The sequence below is a fragment of the Ranitomeya imitator genome, chromosome 5 (genome assembly GCF_032444005.1).
Source record: "Ranitomeya imitator isolate aRanImi1 chromosome 5, aRanImi1.pri, whole genome shotgun sequence".
Lineage (NCBI taxonomy): Eukaryota > Metazoa > Chordata > Amphibia > Anura > Dendrobatidae > Ranitomeya > Ranitomeya imitator.
Genome location: NC_091286.1, coordinates 221,621,812 through 221,643,954, shown reverse-complemented (window position 1 = coordinate 221,643,954; position 22,143 = coordinate 221,621,812). Strand labels below are relative to the sequence as shown.

The window sequence follows — 22,143 nt, the reverse complement described above, 5'->3', positions numbered from 1 at the left end:
CACTCCACCCCCTTTCCTTTAGTGTTTTGACAAGTACCACACCATGGATAGATGCATGGGGGGACTAACGGTGCTGTCAAGATGGACTCCTGGAAACCGAACTATCGGTTGGTCTAATACTAGACCCATTTTCCAGGACGTCCCCCTGACAGCAACCAGGAGAATACCAGAGAAAACTCCCTTAGGGTGGGATTACTGCTTGGAGAGCTTTTCCCCTAAATGAAAACACGTCAAGTTTATAATGTTTACAGAATGTATTTACCCTGACCCAGGTCACGGCCTTGCATATCTGTTCTAAGGAAGCTCCTGCACGTTCAGCCCATGATGTTGACATGGCCCTAGTAGAATGAGCATTTATCCCTACTGGGCAGTCTACCCCTTCAGATGAATAGGCTTTAGAAATTACCATTGTAATCCATCTAGCAATAGATGTTTTGCAAGCTTTTTTACCTCTAGTTTTTACCCCTAAATTGGATAAATAGGTTAGGGTCCCTCCTCCAGGTACTAGTGGCCTTTAGATAGTCTATTACAGCTCGTCTAACCTCCAAGAAGTGTAACGACTGCTCTTTTGCATTTGAGGCGTTTTTGCAAGAGTAGGGTAAAACTATTTCCTGGTTCCGATTTTGTACTGATACTATCTTGGGGATAAAAGTTGGGCATACGGAGCAACGGATACACTTTGCCAAGGCCTTGCCTGGCTTTTTTTGCCATTAGAGGGGGTGCCTGTGGGATCTCCTTATCCTAATTGACACAAGAATAGGGATAATCAGGACTAGGGTGAGCGTCTAAGTGCGTGTCCATGTGTCAAGGATCTGCGCTATGCGCACATACCCCAGCTTCCTCACTTCTGTCCTCCATATCTTCCTTCGTTTCGGGCATCAGAACATTGCAGGACGCACTCTGCTGCGTAGTATGTCGCTCTGATGTCAGCAACGCTCACCTCCTGATGCAGAGTACTCTCTCCACAATGTGGAAAGTGCACTGAATCGAACGCTCGCCTTACCATAAGTGGCGCTCGTCTTGTTTCTCCAGCTACTTCCGCGTTCCACGATGTGAAACGCAGGCCGGATCCAGGTGCCGACATCACCGGAAGTGACGCTTACTGCTTCCGCCGACCCCTCCGCGTTCCTGTGTTGAACGCATGGTTCCGGGCGCCTCTTCTCTCCAGACATGGCGCTCGAGCCGAGAGCCTCCCACTGGGAGGAGCGGCTTTTACCCAGGAGCCCGTCTGCTCACTGGTCTGTGGGGCAGAGGGACTCCCCACTGGGAAGTTTCGGCCCTGGGCCACTTGACAGGGGGAAGGATAATGGACCAGCTGCACGATCCCCCTGAGCCCTCCGGTTAGCTGTCCACTCGCTGCGCTCTTGTGTGTCCCTCCATGCAGGGACAGGAAAAACACTAAAGGGGGCGGAGTGGGACCTTTTAACCTCAAGTGTTTTTCCTGTCCCTGCAAGGAGGAGGAGGACGTCCTCCAGGGTGCTGTCAGGGAGACGTCCTGGAAAATAGTTTTTGCGTCTCCACATTTTGAGAGCTATAATTTTTCCATATTTTGGTGCACAGTGCACAGAGGCGGGACAAGTTGACATTTTTATTGGTACCATTTTCGGGCATGTGACATTTTTCGATCCCTTTTTATTCAGATTTTTGTGAGGTAGAATGAACAAAAACCAGCAATTCATGAATTTTGGGGGGGGGGCGCTTATACCGTTCCATGTTTGATAATATTGGTAAAGCAGTTTTATTCTTCGGGTCAGAACGATTACAGCAATACCTCATTTTTTTTATGTTTTGGCGCTTTTATACGATAAAAACTATTTTATATAAAAAAAATTATTATTTTAGCGTCGCTTTATTCGGAGGACCATATCTTTTTTATTTTTTCGTTCATGACGCCGTATGGCGGCTCGTTTTTTTGCAGGACAAGATGACGTTTTCAGCGGTACCATGGTCATTTACATCCATCTTTTTGATCGCGTGTTATTCCACTTTCTGTTTGGTGCTATGATAATAAAGCATCGTTTTTTTCCTCTTTTTTTTACGGCGTTCACTGAATGGATTAACTAGTGGGACAGTTTTATAGGTCGGGTCGTTACGGACGGGGCGATACTAAATATGTGTACTTCAAAAAAATATATATATATAGATAAAGAAATGTATTTATTGGAATATATTTTTTCTTTATTTAGGAATTTATTTATTTTATTTATTTATTTTTTTTACACATGTAAATATTTTTTTTTTACATTGCCCCAGGGGGGGAACATCTATAATATAACGCTGGGAGCGTCACTCTGTCCGAAGCCTTTATAGACTGCGCAAGCGCAGTCTAGCCCCCACAGAGTGACGCTTCCGGTAGATCGCGGTATGCGTTCACACTGAACGCACACCGCGATCTCCAACAGAGAAGCAGGGACCGCCAGGAGGGTGAGTATCGGCCATATTCACCTGTCCCCGTTCCACCGCTGAGCGCCGCCATCTTCCCGGTTCTCGGGATAGGTGCTGACGATCTGGCCAATTACTTCAAAGAAAAAATTGACCACATTCGACAGGAAATCATCTCCCAATCGCTTCATACCATGCACTGTCCTCCCTCCCCCACTGCATCTAGTTCACTCTCTGACTTTGAAGCAGTTACAGAAGAAGAAGTAAGCAGGCTCCTTGCATCTTCTTGCCCGACCACTTGCACCAGTGACCCCATTCCGTCACATCTCCTCCAGTCCCTTTCCCCGGCTGTCACCTCTCACCTAACAAAAATATTCAACCTTTCCCTCACTTCCGGTATTTTTCCCTCCTCATTTAAGCATGCCATCATACATCCAATACTTAAAAAACCATCCCTCGACCAAAACTGTGCCGCTAATTATAGACCTGTCTCTAATCTTCCCTTCATCTCTAAACTCCTCGAACGCCTGGTCCACTCCCGTCTTACGCGCTATCTCTCAGATAACTCTCTTCTCGACCCTCTTCAATCTGGCTTCCGCTCTTTACACTCTACTGAAACTGCCCTCACTAAAGTCTCTAATGACCTACTAACAGCTAAATCTAATGGTCACTACTCCATGCTAATTCTCTTGGATCTCTCTGCAGCATTCGATACTGTGGATCATCAGCTCCTCCTCACTATGCTCCGCTCCATCGGCCTCAAGGACACCGTTCTCTCCTGGTTCTCCTCCTATCTCTCTGACCGATCCTTCACTGTATGTTTTGCTGGTTCCTCCTCCTCTCACCTTCCCCTTACTGTTGGGGTTCCTCAAGGATCTGTCCTAGGCCCCCTCCTCTTCTCGTTGTATACTGCCCCTATGGGACAAACAATCAGTAGATTTGGTTTCCAGTACCATCTCTATGCTGACGACACCCAATTATACACTTCTTCTCCTGATCTCACGCCTGCCTTATTAGAAAACACCAGTGATTGTCTTACCGCTGTCTCTAACATCATGTCCTCCCTCTATCTGAAACTAAACCTGTCAAAAACTGAACTCCTCGTGTTCTCTCCCTCTACTAACCTACCTTTGCCTGACATTGACATCTCCGCGTGCGGTTCCACCATTACTCCAAAGCAACATGCCCGCTGCCTTGGGGTCATCCTTGATTCTGACCTTTCATTCACCCCCCACATCCGATCACTGGCTCGCTCTTCTTACCTGCATCTCAAAAACATTTCTAGAATTCGCCCTTTTCTTACTTTCGACTCTGCAAAAACTCTTACTGTTTCACTTATTCATTCTCGTCTGGACTATTGTAACTCTCTACTAATCGGCCTCCCTCTTACCAAACTTTCCCCGCTCCAATCTGTCCTGAATGCTGCTGCCAGGATTATATTCCTCACCAACCGTTACACCGATGCCTCTACCTTGTGCCAGTCATTACACTGGTTACCCATCCACTCCAGAATCCAGTACAAAACTACTACCCTCGTCCACAAAGGACTCCATGGCTCAGCACCACCCTACATCTCCTCCCTCGTCTCAGTCTACCACCCTACCCGTGCCCTCCGCTAATGACCTTAGGTTAGCATCCTCAATAATCAGAACCTCCCACTCCCGTCTCCAAGACTTTGCACGTGCTGCGCCGATTCTTTGGAATGCACTACCTAGGTTAATACGATTAATCCCCACAATTTTAAGCGTGCCCTAAAAACTCATTTGTTCAGACTGGCCTACCGCCTCAATGCATTAACCTAACGATCCCTGTGTGGCCTATCATAAAAAATAATCCCTGTGTGGCCTATTTAGGTTCCTCACATTATGTTCTCATTCACTTTATGCAGTTAATAACACTCTGTGTCTGTACTGCTACATACTTAGGCAGTTAACTGGTTCATGCAGCTTTACATGAACACCCGAGCCTTACACTATGGCTGGTCCGAATAACTATAGCAATTGTTACCATTCACCTCTCGTGTCTCCCCTTTTCCTCATAGTTTGTAAGCTTGCGAGCAGGGCCCTCATTCCTCCTGGTATCTGTTTTGAATTGTATTTCTGTTATGCTGTAATGTCTATTGTCTGTACAAGTCCCCTCTATAATTTGTAAAGCGCTGCGGAATATGTTGGCGCTATATAAATAAAAATTATTATTATTATTATTATTATTCTTCTCGGCCTGTGACCTTCAGTTCAGAGGGCGCGATGACGCGCTTAATGCGCGCCGGCGCCGCCCTCTGACTGAACAGTCACAGCCAGGAGACCGGGAAGATGGCGGCGCCCAGCGGCGGAACGGAGGACAGGTGAATATAATAAGTGTTGGGGGGCCTGAGCTGGCGGCGATACCGGCACCTGACCCCCACAGCGGGCCGGTGTCCCCGCCTGCTCAGGCCCCCAGCACTCGGCGCCCAGCGACCATAGGTGAGTATGTTTTTTTTTTTTTATTATATTGCAGCAGCAGCATATGGGGCATATAGAATGGAGCATGTTAAGGGGGCCATCAACCATAATGGAGCAGTGTGGGAGCAGCACATGACAGGATGGGGACGCAGGATGGGAGCAGCACATGACAGGATGGGGACGCAGGATGGGTGCAGCACATGACAGGATGGGGACGCAGGATGGGTGCAGCACATGACAGGATGGGGACGCAGGATGGGTGCAGCACATGACAGGATGGGGACGCAGGATGGGTGCAGCACATGACAGGATGGGGACGCAGGATGGGTGCAGCACATGACAGGATGGGGACGCAGGATGGGTGCAGCACATGACAGGATGGGGACGCAGGATGGGTGCAGCACATGACAGGATGGGGACGCAGGATGGGTGCAGCACATGACAGGATGGGGACGCAGGATGGGTGCAGCACATGACAGGATGGGGACGCAGGATGGGTGCAGCACATGACAGGATGGGGACGCAGGATGGGTGCAGCACATGACAGGATGGGGACGCAGGATGGGTGCAGCACATGACAGGATGGGGACGCAGGATGGGTGCAGCACATGACAGGATGGGGACGCAGGATGGGTGCAGCACATGACAGGATGGGGACGCAGGATGGGTGCAGCACATGACAGGATGGGGACGCAGGATGGGTGCAGCACATGACAGGATGGGGACGCAGGATGGGTGCAGCACATGACAGGATGGGGACGCACGATGGGTGCAGCACATGACAGGATGGGGACGCAGGATGGGTGCAGCACATGACAGGATGGGGACGCAGGATGGGTGCAGCACATGACAGGATGGGGACGCAGGATGGGTGCAGCACATGACAGGATGGGGACGCAGGATGGGTGCAGCACATGACAGGATGGGGACGCAGGATGGGTGCAGCACATGACAGGATGGGGACGCAGGATGGGTACAGCACATGACAGGATGGGGACGCAGGATGGGTGCAGCACATGACAGGATGGGGACGCAGGATGGGTGCAGCACATGACAGGATGGGGACGCAGGATGGGTGCAGCACATGACAGGATGGGGACGCAGGATGGGTGCAGCACATGACAGGATGGGGACGCAGGATGGGTGCAGCACATGACAGGATGGAGACCATATACCAATATAAATGCTCGCCACCCGGGCGTAGAACGGGTTCAATAGCTAGTCACAGTATAGTGACAGATCGCTGATCTGACACTTTGCAATGCACTGTGTCAGATCAGCGATATGACAGGCACTGCAGGGAGGCTTCCCGACGCCTGCTCTGAGCAGGCGCTTGAAAGCCACCTCCCTGCAGGACCCAGAAGGCCCCCGCGACCATTTTGGATCAGGGCCTGCAGGGAGGAGGAGGTAGGAAACCCTCAGTGAAACGCGATCACATCGAGTTGCTTCGATGTCTCAGGGAAGCACGCAGGGAGCCCCCTCCCTGCGCGATGCTTCCCTATGCCGCCGGAACGCTGCAATCATCTTTGATCGCAGTGTTCCGGGGGTTAATGTGACAGGAGCGGTCCGTGACCGCTCTTGGCATAGTGCCGGATGTCAGCTGCGATAGTCAGCTGACAAATGGCCGTGATCGGCCGTGCTCCCCCCGTGCGCGGCTGATCGCGCTGGACGATCACTATCCCGTCACTGGGAATTAAGTCCCAGGTCACTTCGACGGGATAGTACATCCAATGGGATTAAGGGTATACAATTAAGTTTAAAAATTGCACATTTTTCAAAATGTTCTGAATTTTGAATATTTTCATGAATGAAGACAAAACATAATGTAAATTTACCAGTAACAACAGGTGCAATGTTTCACAAAAAGAAAATCACAATCTCAGAATCACTGGCATTACAAAAAGTGACGTGTCAGACTTGAAAAATTGTGCTGTCAGGAAGGTTAATACTGATTACCACGAGACTGGACTAAGAAATATGGAATGCTAATGTGCAGTACATACCAAAGGGTGACAGAGCAGGCTAGTCAGACAGGGTCCTCTAACTCACTTTTCCTTTCTGTATAGCAATTAAAGGAAATACTGGTTAGTCAGGGTGATAAAATAATGTACCGTTTTTAACATGTCTGTGTGTGATATATTTACACCAGTATAAGTATAATTTGTTTTTCACTGCTCAGCATAAAAGCACTGCAACCCCTTCAAAAAGTTGGATTTTAATTAATACCTCACTGACCACAAAAACTATTTCTAAAATGTTGATGAGGGAGTTTCACACTTTTTTTGACCCATAGCATGAAAGGTATATATTATAACTTGCATTACAAAATCTTCAATTTTACTCAAATTAGTTGATGGAAAAAAAAGAGTACACCCCATATCAAAACTACTACATCTAGTATTTTGTATGACCTATATGATTGCTAAGGACAGCATTAAAGTTAACCTGTCACCCCCAAAATCGATGATGAGCTAAGCCCACCGGCATCAGTGGCTTATCTACAGCATTCTGGAATGCTGTAGATAAGCCCCCGATGTATCCTGAAAGATAAAAAGAGGTTAGATTATACCCTCCCAGGGGCGGTCCCGCTGCGGTGTGCGTCGCGGTCCAGGGTCCCCCATCTTCTTACGAAGACGTCCTCTTCTTGTCTTCACGCTGCGGCTCTGGCGCAGGTATACTTTGTCTGCCCTGTTAAGGTCAGAGCAAAGTACTGCAGTGCGCAGGGAAAGGTCAGAGAGACCCGGCGCCTGTGCACTATAGTACTTTGCTATGCCCTCAACAGGGCAGACAAAGTACGCCTGCGCCGGAGCCACAGCATGAAGACAAGAAGAGGACGTCATCATAAGATGGAAGGCCCCGGACCGCACCGCGACACCCATCGGACCGGACCGCAGCAGGACTGCCCCTGGGTGAGTATAATCTAACCTCTTTTCTCATCTTTCAGGATACATCGGGGGCTTATCTACAGCATTACAGAATGCTGTAGATAAGTCCCTAATGCTGGTGGGCTTAGCTCATCATCAATTTTGGGGTTGACAGGTTCCCTTTAAGTCTTCTAGATATGGAATTAATAAGTTGGTGAAATATTGTAACATTATGTTTTTCTATACTTCCAGAATAACCTTTTTAGAGCCTGGATGTAGAGCGAATCTCAACTTGTCTCTTCAGAATTCCCCTACAGGTGTTTCCGTTAGGCTATGTGCACACATTGCGGAATTGCAGCGGAAATTTCCGCAACTCCCCGCTGCAGGAAATACGCATGCGGAATTGGCATGCGTATTCCTGCTAAACACTAGCGTTCTGCAAGCGTAATTAGCTTGCAGAACGCTAGCGTTTCCCAAGCGATCAGTAGCGTCGCTTGGAAAAATGATTGACAGGTTAGTCATATTTGTCAAACATAGTGTTTGACAAGTGTGACCAACTTTTTACTATTGATGCGGTCTATTCTGAATCCAAAAGCTTTGATTGTGTCAGAACTGTTGCAACCAGTAATTAATACATGGTGGGATTCAACTTCTCTTTACCTACATTACGCTGCTCTCAAATGAGGTAGCAAAAACATGCTGACAGATTCCCTTTAAGATTTTATTGCCGGTATAAAGCCATTGTTTATGTGCACCTTTTATAAAACCTGTAAAAAGTTTGGAATAAAAATATAAAGTAACATATTTCATCATACCTTCTGAAATTTCGTTGAATGTAAGTCTTCTAGCATTTATACAATCTAAAGATGATCCACTGGCGCTACAGATTTAAGAAGGAAAAAAAAAAAAAAAAAAAAGCACATTACTAGATACCTGTAAGGCCATGTTCACACAGTGCGTTTTTTTCTGCGGAACCGCAGCGTTTTTGCCGCTGCGGTTCCGCAGCTGTTTTCCATGCAGGGTACAGTACAATGTACCCTATGGAAAACAGGAACCACTGTGCACACGACCCTGAAATTCAGAAAAAAAGCCGCGCTGAATAGCTGCGGGAAAAAAGAAGTACCATGTCACTTCTTTTTTCGGAGCCGCAGCGGTTCTGCACCCATAGACCTCCATTGTGAGGTCAAACCCGCAGTAAAACCCGCAGATCAAAAATATATCTGCGGGTTTTATTGCGGTTTGTGGTGCCGAACCGCTGCAGCAGGAAGTGCGGGGAAGCGGGCGGAAGTGCGTGGGCGGAGTGTGGCTGCCCCGATCCCACCCCCCCATGCTCCGATGCCCCCCCCCCCCCCCCCGTGCTCCGATGCCCCCCCGTGCGCCGATGCCCCCCCCGTGCCCTAATCTCCCCCCCTTATACTTACCGGGACTCCTGGTGTCCGTCCGGCCGTCTTCTCCCTGGGCGCCGCCGCCATCTTGCAAAATGGCGGGCGCATGCGCAGTGCGCCCGCCGAATCTGCCGGTCGGCAGATTCGTTCCAAAGTGCATTTTGATCACTGAGATATAACCTATCTCAATGATCAAAATAAAAAAAAATAGTAAATGACACCCCCCTTTGTCACCCCCATAGGTAGGGACAATAAAAAAATTAAGAATTTTTTTTTTTTTCCCCACTAAGGTTAGAATAGGGTTAGGGTTAGGGGTAGGGTTAGGGGTAGGGTTAGGGGTAGGGTATTTTCAGCCATTTTAACCCTAAAAAACTTCCTAGAAAACACAGACTCTGCATAGAAAACTGCATAAAAAAACGCATCAAAAACGCATCAAAAAACGCACCTGCGTTTTCTGCAAAGAGCTGCGGTTTTTAGTCCTGAAAAAAAGGATGGAAATCAGGAACGTGTGAACATACCCTAAGAAATATTAACTACAATAAAAAAAAGGTTTCTTTCCTTAACCCTTTCCTGACATATGACGTACTATCCCGTCGAGTTAGTCACGGATGGCTCCTGGCACATTAATCCCCGAAACACTGCGATCAAATATGATCGCTGCGTTCCGGCGGTATAGGGAAGCATCGCGCAGGGAGGGGGCTCGCTGAATGCTTCCCTGAGACCCTCGGAGCAACGCGATGTGATTGCGTTGCTCTGAGGGTTTCCTACTTCCTCCTGCCTGCAGGCCCCGGATCCAATATGGCCGCGGGGCTGCTTCCGGGTCCTGCAGGGAGATGGCTTGCAAGCGCCTGCTCAGAGCAAGCACTTGCAAGCATCCCTGCACTGCCTGTCAGATCGCTGATCTGACACAGTGCTCTGCAAAGTGTCAGATCAGTGATCTGTCACTATAATATGATGTCCCCCCTGGGGCAATGTGATAAAGTTAAAAAAAAAAAAAAAATCCTAAATAAAGAAAAAAATATATACAATAAAAGTACACATTTAGTATCGTCGTGTCCGTAACGACCAGACCTATAAAACTGTCCCACTGGTTAACCCCTTCAGTGATAGTAAAAAAAAAACAAAAAAAAAACAAAAACACAACAACACTATTATCATACTGCCGAACAAAAAGTGGAATAACATGCTATCAAAAATACGGATATAAATAACCATGGTACTGCTGAAAACGTCATTTTGTCCGGCAAAAAACCAACCGCCATACAGTATATGGTGAAAAAAATAAAAAAGTCATAGTCCTCAGAATAAAGCGTTGCAAAAATAATTATTTTTTCTCTAAAATAGTTTTTATCGTATAAAAGCGCCAAAGCATAAAAAAAAAATATAAATGAGGTATCGCTGTAATCGTACTGACCCGAAGAATAAAAATGCTTTATCAATTTTACCAAGCGTGGAATGGTATAAGCGCTCCTTCAAAAAGAAATTCATGAGTAGCTGGTTTTTGGCCATTCTGCCTCACAAAAATCGGAATAAAAAGAGATCAAAAAATGTCACGTGCCCGAAAAGGTTACCAATAAAAACGTCAACTCGTCCTGCAAAAAACACCTCACATGACTCTGTGGACCAAAATATGGAAAAATTACAGCTCTCAAAATGTGGAGACGCAAAAACTAGTTTTTGCAATAAAAAAAAAAAATCATCTTTCAGTGTGTGACAGCTGCCAATCTCAAAAATCTGCTAAAAAACCCACTATAAAAGTAAATTAAACCCCCCTTCATCACCTTCTTAGTTAGGGAAGTATAATAAAATTTAAAAAATGTATTTATTTCCATTTTCCCATTAGGGTTAGGACTAGGGTTTGCATTACATTTACGGTTGGGATTAGGGGTGTGTCAGGGTTAGGGGTGTGGTTAGGGTTATGGTTGGGATTAGGGTTAGGGGTGTGGTTAAGGTTGGGATGAGGGGTGTGTTGGGGTTAGGGGTGTGGTTAGGGTTATGGGTAGAGTTGGGATTAGGGTTAGGGATGTGTTTGGGTTAAGGTTTCAGTTACAATTGGGGGTTTTCCACTGTTTAGGCACATCAAGGGCTCTCCAAACGCGACATAGCGCCCGATCTCAATTCCAGCCAATTCTGCGTTGAAAAAGTAAACCAGTGCTCCTTCCCTTCAAAGCTCTCCCGAGCACCCAAACAGGGTTTTTTTTTATATATATATATATATATATATATATATATATATATATATATATATATATATATATATATATATATATATATATATATATATATATATATGCGCTCAGCGCAGGATAAATGCAGAGATCTTTGGGAGGCAGAATGAAAAAAAAAATAAAAAAGATCAACAGCAGGTGAAGAATTGGTTTTATTTACAGTCATGGCCAAAAGTATTGACACCCCTGCAATTCTGACAGATAATACTAATTTTCTTCCTGAAAATTATTGCAAACAAAAATTATTTGGTATTATTGTCTTCATTTAATTTGTCTTAAATGAAAAAACACAAAAAGAATTGTCCTAAAGCCAAATTGGATATAATTCCACATCAAACAAAAAGGGGGTGGACAAAAGTATTGGCACTGTTCGAAAAATCATGTGATGCTTCTCTAATTTGTGTAATTAACAGCACCTGTAACTTACCTGTGGCACCTAACAGGTGTTGCCAATAACTAAATCACACTTGCAGCCAGTTGACATGGATTAAAGTTGACTCGACCTCTGTCCTGTGTCCTTGTGTGTACCACATTGAGCATGGAGAAAAGAAAAAAGACCAAAGAACTGTCTGAGGACTTGTCAAACCAAATTGTGAGGAAGCATGAGCAATCTCAAGGCTACAAGTCCATCTCCAAACACCTGAATGTTCCTGTGTCTACCGTGCGCAGTGTCATCAAGAAGTTTAAAGCCCATGTCACTGTGGCTAACCTCCCTAGATGTGGACGGAAAAGAAAAATTGACAAGAGATTTCAACACAAGATTGTGCGGATGTTGGATAAAGAACCTCGACCAACATCCAAACAAGTTCAAGCTGCCCTGCAGTCTGAGGTTACAACAGTGTCAACCCGTACTATCCGTCGGCGTCTGAATTAAAAGGGACTGTATGGTAGGAGACCCAGGAAGACCCCACTTCTTACCCCGAGACATAAAAAAGCCAGGCTGGAGTTTGCCAAAACTTACCTGAAAAAGCCTAAATCCTTTTGGAAGAATGTTCTCTGGTCAGATGAGACAAAAGTAAAGCTTTTTGGGCAAAGGCACCAACATAGAGTTTACAGGAGAAAAAAAAAAAAAAAGGCATTCAAAGAAAAGAACACGGTCCCTACAGTCAAACATGGCGGAGGTTCCCTGATGTTTTGGGGTTGCTTTGCTGCCTCTGGCACTGGACTGCTTGACCGTGTGCATGGCATTACGAAGTCTGAAGACTACCAACAAATTTTGCAGCATAATATAGGGCCCAGTGTGAGAAAGCTGGGTCTCCCTCAGAGGTCATGGGTCTTCCAGCAGGACAATGACTCAAAACACACTTCATAAAGAACTAGAAAATGGTTTGAGAGAAAGCACTGGAGACTTCTAAGGTGGCCAGCAAGGAGTCAAGACCTGAATCCCATAGAACACCTGTGGAGAGATCTAAAAATGGCAGTTTGGAGAAGACACCCTTTAAATATCAGGTACCTGGAGCAGTTTGCCAAAGAAGAATGGTCTAAAATTCCAGCAGAGCATTGTAAGAAACTCATTGATGGTTACCGGAAGCGGTTGGTCGCAGTTATTTTGGCTAAGGCTAGGGTCACATTGCATTATGTGACCGCGTTTAACGGACTACGTTACACCGCGGCATAACGCGGTGTAACGTAGTCCGTTAACGCCACCATTGCCTGTAATGGCGAACGCATCGCTAGCGCACGCCCACACTGGGCGTGCGCTAGCGATGTGCCGTCATTTGAGTGACGGACTGCGAACGCTGCTTGCAGATCCCCGATCTGCGCTAGCGGGAATCGGCAAACGCGATCTCTTTTGGGACATTGCGTTAGCGCAGTCCGTAGCGCTATGCGCTAAACGGACTGCCCTAATGCAATGTGACCCTAGCCTAAAGGTTGTGCAACCAAGTATTAGGCTGAGGGTGCCAATACTTTTGTCTGGCCCATTTTTGGAGTTTTGTGTGAAATGTTTTGTTTTTGATTCATTTTCTTTTGTGTTTTTTTCATTTAAGACAAATTAAATGAAGATAATACCAAAGAATTTGTGATTGCAATCATTTTCAGGAAGAAACTAAGTATTATCTGACAGAATTGCAGGGGTGTCAATACTTTTGGCCACAACTGTAAGTCTGATGTCAGAAAGGGGTTAATAGCCTGGAAACATTTAGGGCTATTGGCCTGTTTCCCTGGCAATTAATATCAGCCCACAGTCGCCGGCTTTCTCTCTGCTGGTTCTGAAGAGTCAGCCCATACAATTTTTTTTTTTTTTTTAATTTAATTCTTCATTTTACACACAATGTACAGTGCGGGTGCTGACTATAACTCCCATCATTGTCGCCATGTGGAACTAATCTCAGGGAGACCAGGTGATAATGATGTGATCAGCGTTCAGCACCCAACACCTGTGAACCACGCGAAACATGCCAGATTTTCTCAGGTGCCGATCAGTGTCATACTGGTGCGGCACAGAGATGCCCCACGTATGAAATACACAGATCTCTCAGTTACTGGTTTTTCTAGTACCGGAAATATCAGGCCGTGTGAAAGAGCCCGTAGGTAAACTATTTCAGGTCAGTTCACCTCCCCGCTGTTACATTTGTAACGTGCATTTTATCATGAACATATCTCTTGCATTGTTGACCTCTGTTCATGCTTCTGTGGTCGACTCAAAAATGAATTTTGGGATCCTGAAAACGCAAAAACAAAAAAAACAAAGCAAAACTTGTTTTTTTTTTTGTAAGCAGCTTCTTTACTTTCAAGAGAGCAGGTTTTTGCCTTTAGAAAAAAAAACGCATTGTGTGAACATAGCATAAGGGTAAGTGCACACTGAGTGCAATTTCTGCAGCTCATGGCAGGAAAAAGGAAAATACTAAAACCCTATGTGTCATATTTGTCTATACCTATGCCTATGGTAGATTTTGCCTATGGTAGATTTTTTTAGTCATATTTGTCTATACCTATGGTAGATTTTTTACAGTGTGCGGGAAATCAGCGATTCCGCAGAATTAATGAACATGTTGCTTTTTTTTCCGCGGGAAAAAAAAAAATCGCAACATTTGCACAAGTTTTGCGGATTACATTGAAATGATTGGGAACCATATGTAAGCGTTTTTTTCACGTTTTTATCGCATTTTTATAGAAAAAAACCGCGAAAAATACTGAACGTGTGCACATAGCCTTACAACTCCCTTCTCTGTGTACCTGAATTGAGAGAGGGAGGGGGATGTTTTGAGTGAGATAATATTAAGGCTAGGTTCTCATTTCGTTTTCGGGTGAGCGCTAACAGACAGCGCTGCACGGCGAAATTAACGCCGTGCAACGTGTCCGTTAGCGCTCCCATTGCCAGCAATGTTAAAGCGCATTGCTAGTGCGTGCCATTTTCGGCACGTGCTAGCGATGTGCCGTTCTTTTGTGGCGCGCCTCGGACGCTGCTTGCAGCTAGCGGGGACATTTAACGTGACCCCTAAAAAGGCATTGCGTTAGCGCAATCCACTAGCGCTTAGCGCTAAACGGATTGCCCTAACGCAATGAGAACCTAGCCTAATATTGTCTACCTTGAGATAGTTTATAAACCCTCCTCTCACACATCCAGTACCCTAGCAACCACAGAATGCAGAGTAAGTGGACATGCTAGCTGGGGCATATCTTAAGGTACCGTCACACTCAGCAACTTTGCAACGAGAACGACAGCGATCCGTGACGTTGCAGCGTCCTGGTTAGCGATCTCGTTGTGTTTGACACGCAGCAGCGATCAGGATCCCGCTGTGACATCGCTGGTCGGAGCTAGAAGTCCAGAACTTTATTTGGTCGTCAGGTCGGCGTGTATCGTCATGTTTGACATCAAAAACAACTACGCCAGCAATGTTTTACATGGAGCGAGAACAATAAGCGAGTCGCCGTTACGTCACTGGATCGCTCCTGCGTTCTGTTTGACGTCTCTACAGCGACATAAACAGCGACGCTCCATTGATCGGCTCGTTGTCTATATCGCTGCAGCGTCGCTATGTGTGACTGTACCTTACTGAAGTCAAGCTGCAACACCAGGCTCTCCCATCATCACTTTGGTAAGAATCACGAATAACGGTTTTAAGCTCCGTTTTTTTTATTGGAATAAGTTCATATTAGTACAACAACGTTATCTTCCAAGTTTCATTAGGATCTTTTTAGGGATTCAGTCTTTATGCGCCATATTCTGCCATACCTATGCCTAGTGTGTTATCACGGTTGGAAACGGAATAAAGGTTTTGAGCTCCGTTTTTTTTATTGGAATATGTTCATATTAGTACAACAACGTTATCTTCCAAGTTTCATTAGGATCTTTTTAGGGATTCAGTCTTTTTGCGCCATATTCTGCCATACCTATGCCTAGTGTGTTATCACGGTTGGAAACGGAAAAACGCTTTTGAGCTCCGTTTTTTTTATTGGAATTAGTTCATATTAGTACAACAACGTTATCTTCCAAGTTTCATTAGGAGCTTTTTAGGGATTCAGTCTTTATGCGCCATATTCTGCCATACCTATGTCTATGGTAGTTTTTTTTCTAAAGTTGAATGTTTTTAATCTATTTTTCCTTTCCACTTCACTCTATTTAAAAATAAATTAGCGGAGGTTAAACTTTAATTGCGTTTTCAACAAGGCAAACCCATACATTTCTATATAGTAACTTTACATTTGAAATAAACAGTGAATCCCTAAGTATATCTTTATCGAAAATTTTTGCCTTAGGCCGACCTCACACTAGCGAGTTTTACGGACGTATGAGCGGTTCATAAAATACGGATTGCATACGGTACAATGCTTCTCTATGGCCAAGCTCCTATCAGCCGTATTTTACTGATCCGTATTATACGGTCTTCTACGGCCATAGAAAATCGCAGCATGCTGCGTTTGTCACCGTATTGCGCAAAAAATACGCCAATGAAAGTCTATGGGGGCCAGAAAAATACGGGTTACACACGGACCAACAGTGTGACTTGCGAGAAATACGCAGCGGTGTTAGAGAGAAAAGCTGGAAATTCAGTGCAGTGTACAGTAAAATCACACTGACAGTTTACAGTAGAATAGGTACAATAAACGTGTACACATAGAATAGATATGTATAGATGTAGATATACTAGATGGTGGCCCGATTCTAACGCATCGGGTATTCTAGAATATGCATGTCCACGTAGTATATTGCCCAGCCCACGTAGTATATTGCCCAGCCCACGTAGTATACTGCCCAGCCCACGTAGTATACTGCCCAGCCCACGTAGTATACTGCCCAGCCCACGTAGTATACTGCCCAGCCGCGTAGTATATTGCCCAGCCCACGTAGTATACTGCCCAGCCGCGTAGTATATTGCCCAGCCGCGTAGTATATTGCCCAGCCCACGTACTATATTGCCCAGCCACGTACTATATTGCCCAGCCACGTACTATATTGCCCAGCCACGTACTATATTGCCTGTGACCGCAACGTCATCACAGGTCCTGCGCTCATACCAACCCTGGGACCGGAAGCTGCCGTGGACTACAAGGGGCCCTCAGAAAGGTGAGTATATTTTTATTTTTTAAAATGTGACAAACCTGGCTGGGCAATATACTACGTGGCTGGGCAATATACTACATGGCTGGGCAATATACTACGTGGCTGGCCAATATACTACGTGGCTGGGCAATATACTACGCGACTGGGCAATATACTACGCGACTGGGCAATATACTACGTGGCTCTGTGCTGTATACTACGTCGCTGTGCAATATACTACGTGACTGGGCAATATACTACGTGGCTGGGCAATATACTACGTGACTGGCCAATATACTACGTGGGCTGGGCAATATACTACGTGGCTGGGCAATATACTACGTGGCTGGGCAATATACTACGTGGCTGGGCAATATACTACGTGGCTGGGCAATATACTACGTGGCTGGGCAATATACTACGTGGCTGGGCAATATACTACGTGGCTGGGCAATATACTACGTGGCTGGGCAATATACTACGTGGCTGGGCAATATACTACGTGGCTGGGCAATATACTACGTGGCTGGGCAATATACTACGTGGCTGGGCAATATACTACGTGGCTGGGCAATATACTACGTGGCTGGGCAATATACTACGTGGCTGGGCAATATACTACGTGGCTGGGCAATATACTACGTGGCTGGGCAATATACTACGTGGCTGGGCAATATACTACGTGGCTGGGCAATATATTCTAACCTGTCAGTGTGATTTTACTGTACACTGCACTTAATTTCCGGCTTTTCGATAGAACACCGCTGCGTATTTCTCGCAAGTCACACTGCTGGTCCGTGTGTAATCCGTATTTTTCTGGCCCCCATAGCGGCCCTGCGCTTAGTAACCCGATATTTACCCTGGTTACAGGTGAACACATCGCTAGATCGGCGTCACACACGCCGATCCAGCGATGACAGCGGGTGATCAGCAACCAAAAAAAGGTCCTGATCATTCCCCAACGACCAACGATCTCCCAGCAGGGGCCTGATCGTTGGTCGCTGTCACACATAACGAGATCGTTAGCGGGATCGTTGTTACGTCACAAAAAGCGTGACGTTGCAACGATATCCTTAATGATATCGTTGTGTGTGAAGGTACCTTAAGGCAAACATTTTCGATAAAGATATACTTAGGGATTCACTGTTTATTTGAAATGTAAAGTTATTATATAGGAATGTATGAATTAACATTGTTGAAAACAGAATTACATTTTTAAGCTCTGTTTTTCTTGCTGGAAAAAGTTCATATTAATGACAAACTTATTTTCAAAGTTTCATCAAGATCTTCTTAGGGATTCAGTGTTTATTTCAAATTTTAAGTTACTATATAGAAATGTATGGGTTTGCCTTGTTGAAAACGCAATTAAAGTTTAACCTCCGCTAATTTATTTTTAAATAGAGTGAAGTGGAAAGGAAAAAAAGATTCAAAAAATTCAACTTTAGAAAAAAAACTACCACAGGCATAGGTATAGCAGAATATGGCGCATAAAGACTGAATCCCTAAAAAGATCCTAATGAAACTTGGAAGATAACGTTGTTGTACTAATATGAACATATTCCAATAAAAAAAACGGAGCTCAAAACCGTTTTTCCGTTTCCAACCATGATAACACTGTAGGCATAGGTATGGCAGAAAATGGCGCATAACGACTGAATCCCTAAAAAGATCTTAATGAAACTTGGAAGATAACGTTGTTGTACTAATATGAACATATTCCAATAAAAAAAACGGAGCTCAAAACCGTTTTTCCGTTTCCAACCATTCTAACACTGTACGCATAGGTATGGCAGAAAATGGCGCATAACGACTGAATCCCTAAAAAGATCTTAATGAAACTTGGAAGATAACGTTGTTGTACTAATATGAACATATTCCAATAAAAAAAACGGAGCTCAAAACCGTTATTCCGTTTCCAAAAAATTTGACCCCTACATTCATGTATTGCAACTTTATGTCAAATAAATACATATGTAAATAAATTGGTTACTCTGCTTCAAATGGAGTGAAGTGGAAAGGAAAACTAAATTAAGAAAATGAAACGGTAAAAAAAAATCTAAAATAGCCATATGTATAGATGAATACGACTAAAATATCTACCATAGGCATAGGTAAATTTGCCACATAGGGTTTTAGTATGCACCCAGGAAAAACGCACGTTTTGGTGCGTTTTTGACCAATTTGAGTTAAGTTAATGTGAAAAACAGTGGCGACATGCCGCAGATTATTTCATGCACCAAATCTGCAAGTCAAAATATACTCAACGTGGGCATGACAACTTCAGGTTTCTCATTCACTTTGCTGGCATCAGGATCGCTTCAGGCTTTGCTAGCAAATCTGCATAGAAAAAAGCACCAGATCTGCAATGTTTGCGTGCACAAACCCTATGGCTGCATTTTATAGTACTAGCAAAGACTATGATTGTTTTTTTTCCTGACCGATTTGGCAAACTGCTGCATGTCACTTCTTTCAGAAAGCAGTAAGGCTATGTTCACACGTTCCTGATTTCCCTCCTTTTTTTCAGGACTAAAAACCGCAGCTCTTGGCAGAAAACGCAGGTCCTTTTTTTGGTCCTTTTTTGGTGCGTTTTTTGATGCAGTTTTTTATGCAGAGTCTGTGTTTTCTAGGAAGTTTTTTAGGGTTAAAATGGCTGAAAATACCCTAACCCTACCCCTAACCTTAGTGGGGGAAAAAAAAAATTCTTAATTTTTTTATTGTCCCTACCTATGGGGGTGACAAAGGGGGGGGGGTTTCATTTACTATTTTTTTTATTTTGATCACTGAGATATGTTATATCTCAGTGATCAAAATGCACTTTGGAACGAATCTGCCGGCCGATTCGGCGGGCGCACTGCGCATGCGCCCGCCATTTTGCAAGATGGCGGCGCCCAGGGAGAAGACGGCCGGACGGACACCGGGAGGCCGGGTAAGTATAAGGGGGGGGAGATGAGGGCACGGGGGGGGCGTCGGAGCACGGGGGTGGGGGTGGGATTGGGGCACGGGGGGCAGCCATACTGCAGCGGTTCTGCACCACAAACCGCAGTAAAACCCGCAGATATATTTTTCATCTGCGGGTTTTACTGCGGGTTTGACCTCACAATGGAGGTCTATGGGTGCAGAACCGCTGTAGTTCCACAAAAAGAAGTGACATGGTACTTCTTTTTTACCGCGGCTATTCAGCGCGGCTTTTTTCGCGATTTTCCGCAATGTGGGCACAGCAGTTCCTGTTTTCCATAGGGTACATTGTAATGTACCCTGCATGGGAAACAGCTGCGGACCCGCAGCGGGAAAATCGCGGCGATTCCGCATTAAAAAAAGGATGGTGTGAACATGGCCTAAGTGGGAAAACGCAGGTATTAGGATTTACAGCGTTCTTGGTGCAAAAACCTGAGAAAGTTGAAGCATTTCTTTTTATTAGCATGCAAAAGAGAAAAAAAAAAAAAGTAGCAAAAACTGCTTTCGGTAAGTAGCTTCTATACTGCCAAGAGAGCAGGTTTTGCCTGCAGAAAAAACGCAATGTGTGACCATAACCTGGCCTAAATCGAGAAGTCTGCACTCCCCCCCCCCCCATCGCAAGCACTGTGCGCTGCAAGGATTCTGGTACGTATGCGTTTGGCTACGTTCAGACTAGCGTTGTGCGCCGCTGCGTCGGCGACGCAACGCACAACGCACGCAAAAACGCGGCAAAACGCACGCAAAAACGCTGCGTTTTGCGACGCGTGCGTCGTTTTTTGCCGAAAATTGGACGCAAGAAAAATGCAACTTGTTGCGTTTTCTTGGTCCGACGCTTGCGGCAAAAAAGACGCAAGTGTCGCAAAACGCAACAAACAAAAACGCATGCGTCCCCCATGTTAAACATAGGGGCGCATGACGCGTGCGTCGCCCGACGCTAACCCGACGCACACTAGCACAACGCTAGTCTGAACGTAGCCTTATACATACTCCTGGCCAGGCCCGGCTAGTGGGTGCTGCCTCGCTCCATACACTGGTATAGACCAAGGCCGTGCCCATCTAGTTACACAACTGGCCAGTAGGCATGGCGGTCCCATAGGTGCAGACTCGCTCTATACACGTGTGCGCAGCGAGGCCATGCCCACCGGATGGGCCCTGGCTGGGAGGATGTATAATGCATACCTACCAGAAGCTGGCCATGCTTGCGCTGGGGGTCTATAAGTCTGCAGACTGAATAATGTAGAGAGGGCAGCCCCTGTAACAAGGCCCAAGATCTATACTGAGTATGCACAGCATACACAGACCGCCACATGGCTGACAGAGTGTGGCCGCGGTTTATCGCACTGTGTGTACACCTCTCTGAGGTAACAGCCATCCTGGCAGCCTCTCACACAGGAGGGAAGCAAGCTAGGAAGAGATTATTATCGCCTCCATCTTGTAACTTACCATGCTGCACTGACTCAGCGGCCATGTTAGATAGCTCCAGAGAGCCTTCCCATTTCTGGAGCCCACACTGCTGGCGGCTCACAGACCTGTGCCTGTATGAGACAAGCTCACAGGGTCTCCGTTCCTGACAGGATCACTGCTCTGAGGAGGAGACTCGTCCCCTGCGGTAATGGAGACAGTGGAAGTAACTGCTCAGTCTGGGCTGACGTCACCGGGAAAGGCGGAGCCTCCCTCATCACGTGACACAGTCATGCAGGCCAGGCTGCCAAGTGCCAAGGAGGTGTGTGTGGAACGGCTACAACTCGAGTGCTTTCACACTGGCGTTTTTTTTTAATACGTCAGGGGCAAAAACGCATCCTGCAAACTTGTTTGCAGGATGCGTTTTTGCCCCATAGAGTTACATTACCGACGCATTGCGACATTTTGACACGTCGCAACCGTTGTGGCGGACCGCCGGGAGCAAAAAACGTTAAATGTAACGTTTTTTGCTGCCGACGGACCGCTTTTTCCGACCGCGCATGCGTGGCCAGAATTCCGCCCCCACCTCCCCGCACCTCACAATGGGGCAGCGGATGCGCCGGAGAAATGCATCCGCTGCACCCGTTGTGCGGCGCAACAAACGCTAGCGTCGGAATCTCGGCCCGACGCAATGCGACAGGCCGAATCCGACGCTAGTGTGAAAGTAGCCTTAGTTCAGCTTCTGCATTCTGCACAGAGCAGTGGTGCGGTGACGAGCGTGGAGCCGCTGAGGGGAGAATGTGGTGACGAGCGTGGAGCTGATGAGGGGAGAATGTGGTGACGAGCGTGGAGCTACTGAGGGGAGAATGTGCTGACGAGCGTGGAGCTACTGAGAGGAGAATGTGGTGACGAGCATGGAGATGCTGAGGGGAGAATGTGGTGACGAGCGTGGAGCTGCTGAGGGGAGAATGTGGTGACGAGCGTGGAGCTGGTGACGAGCGT

General features: G+C 46.1%; 1 long non-coding RNA gene across 1 annotated transcript in view; it reads right to left on the bottom strand.

The window, feature by feature from the left end:
• The window catches only part of LOC138680635 (uncharacterized), a 75,568-nt gene extending 54,183 nt beyond the window's left edge, over positions 1 to 21,385 (bottom strand). The window contains exons 1-2 of the long non-coding RNA XR_011321704.1: positions 21,184 to 21,385; positions 6,827 to 6,881 (exon numbers count right to left, since the gene is read on the bottom strand). This is a non-coding gene — a long non-coding RNA (uncharacterized lncRNA). The remainder of the gene's footprint in view (positions 1 to 6,826; positions 6,882 to 21,183) is intronic.
• Positions 21,386 to 22,143: the final 758 nt, after the last annotated feature.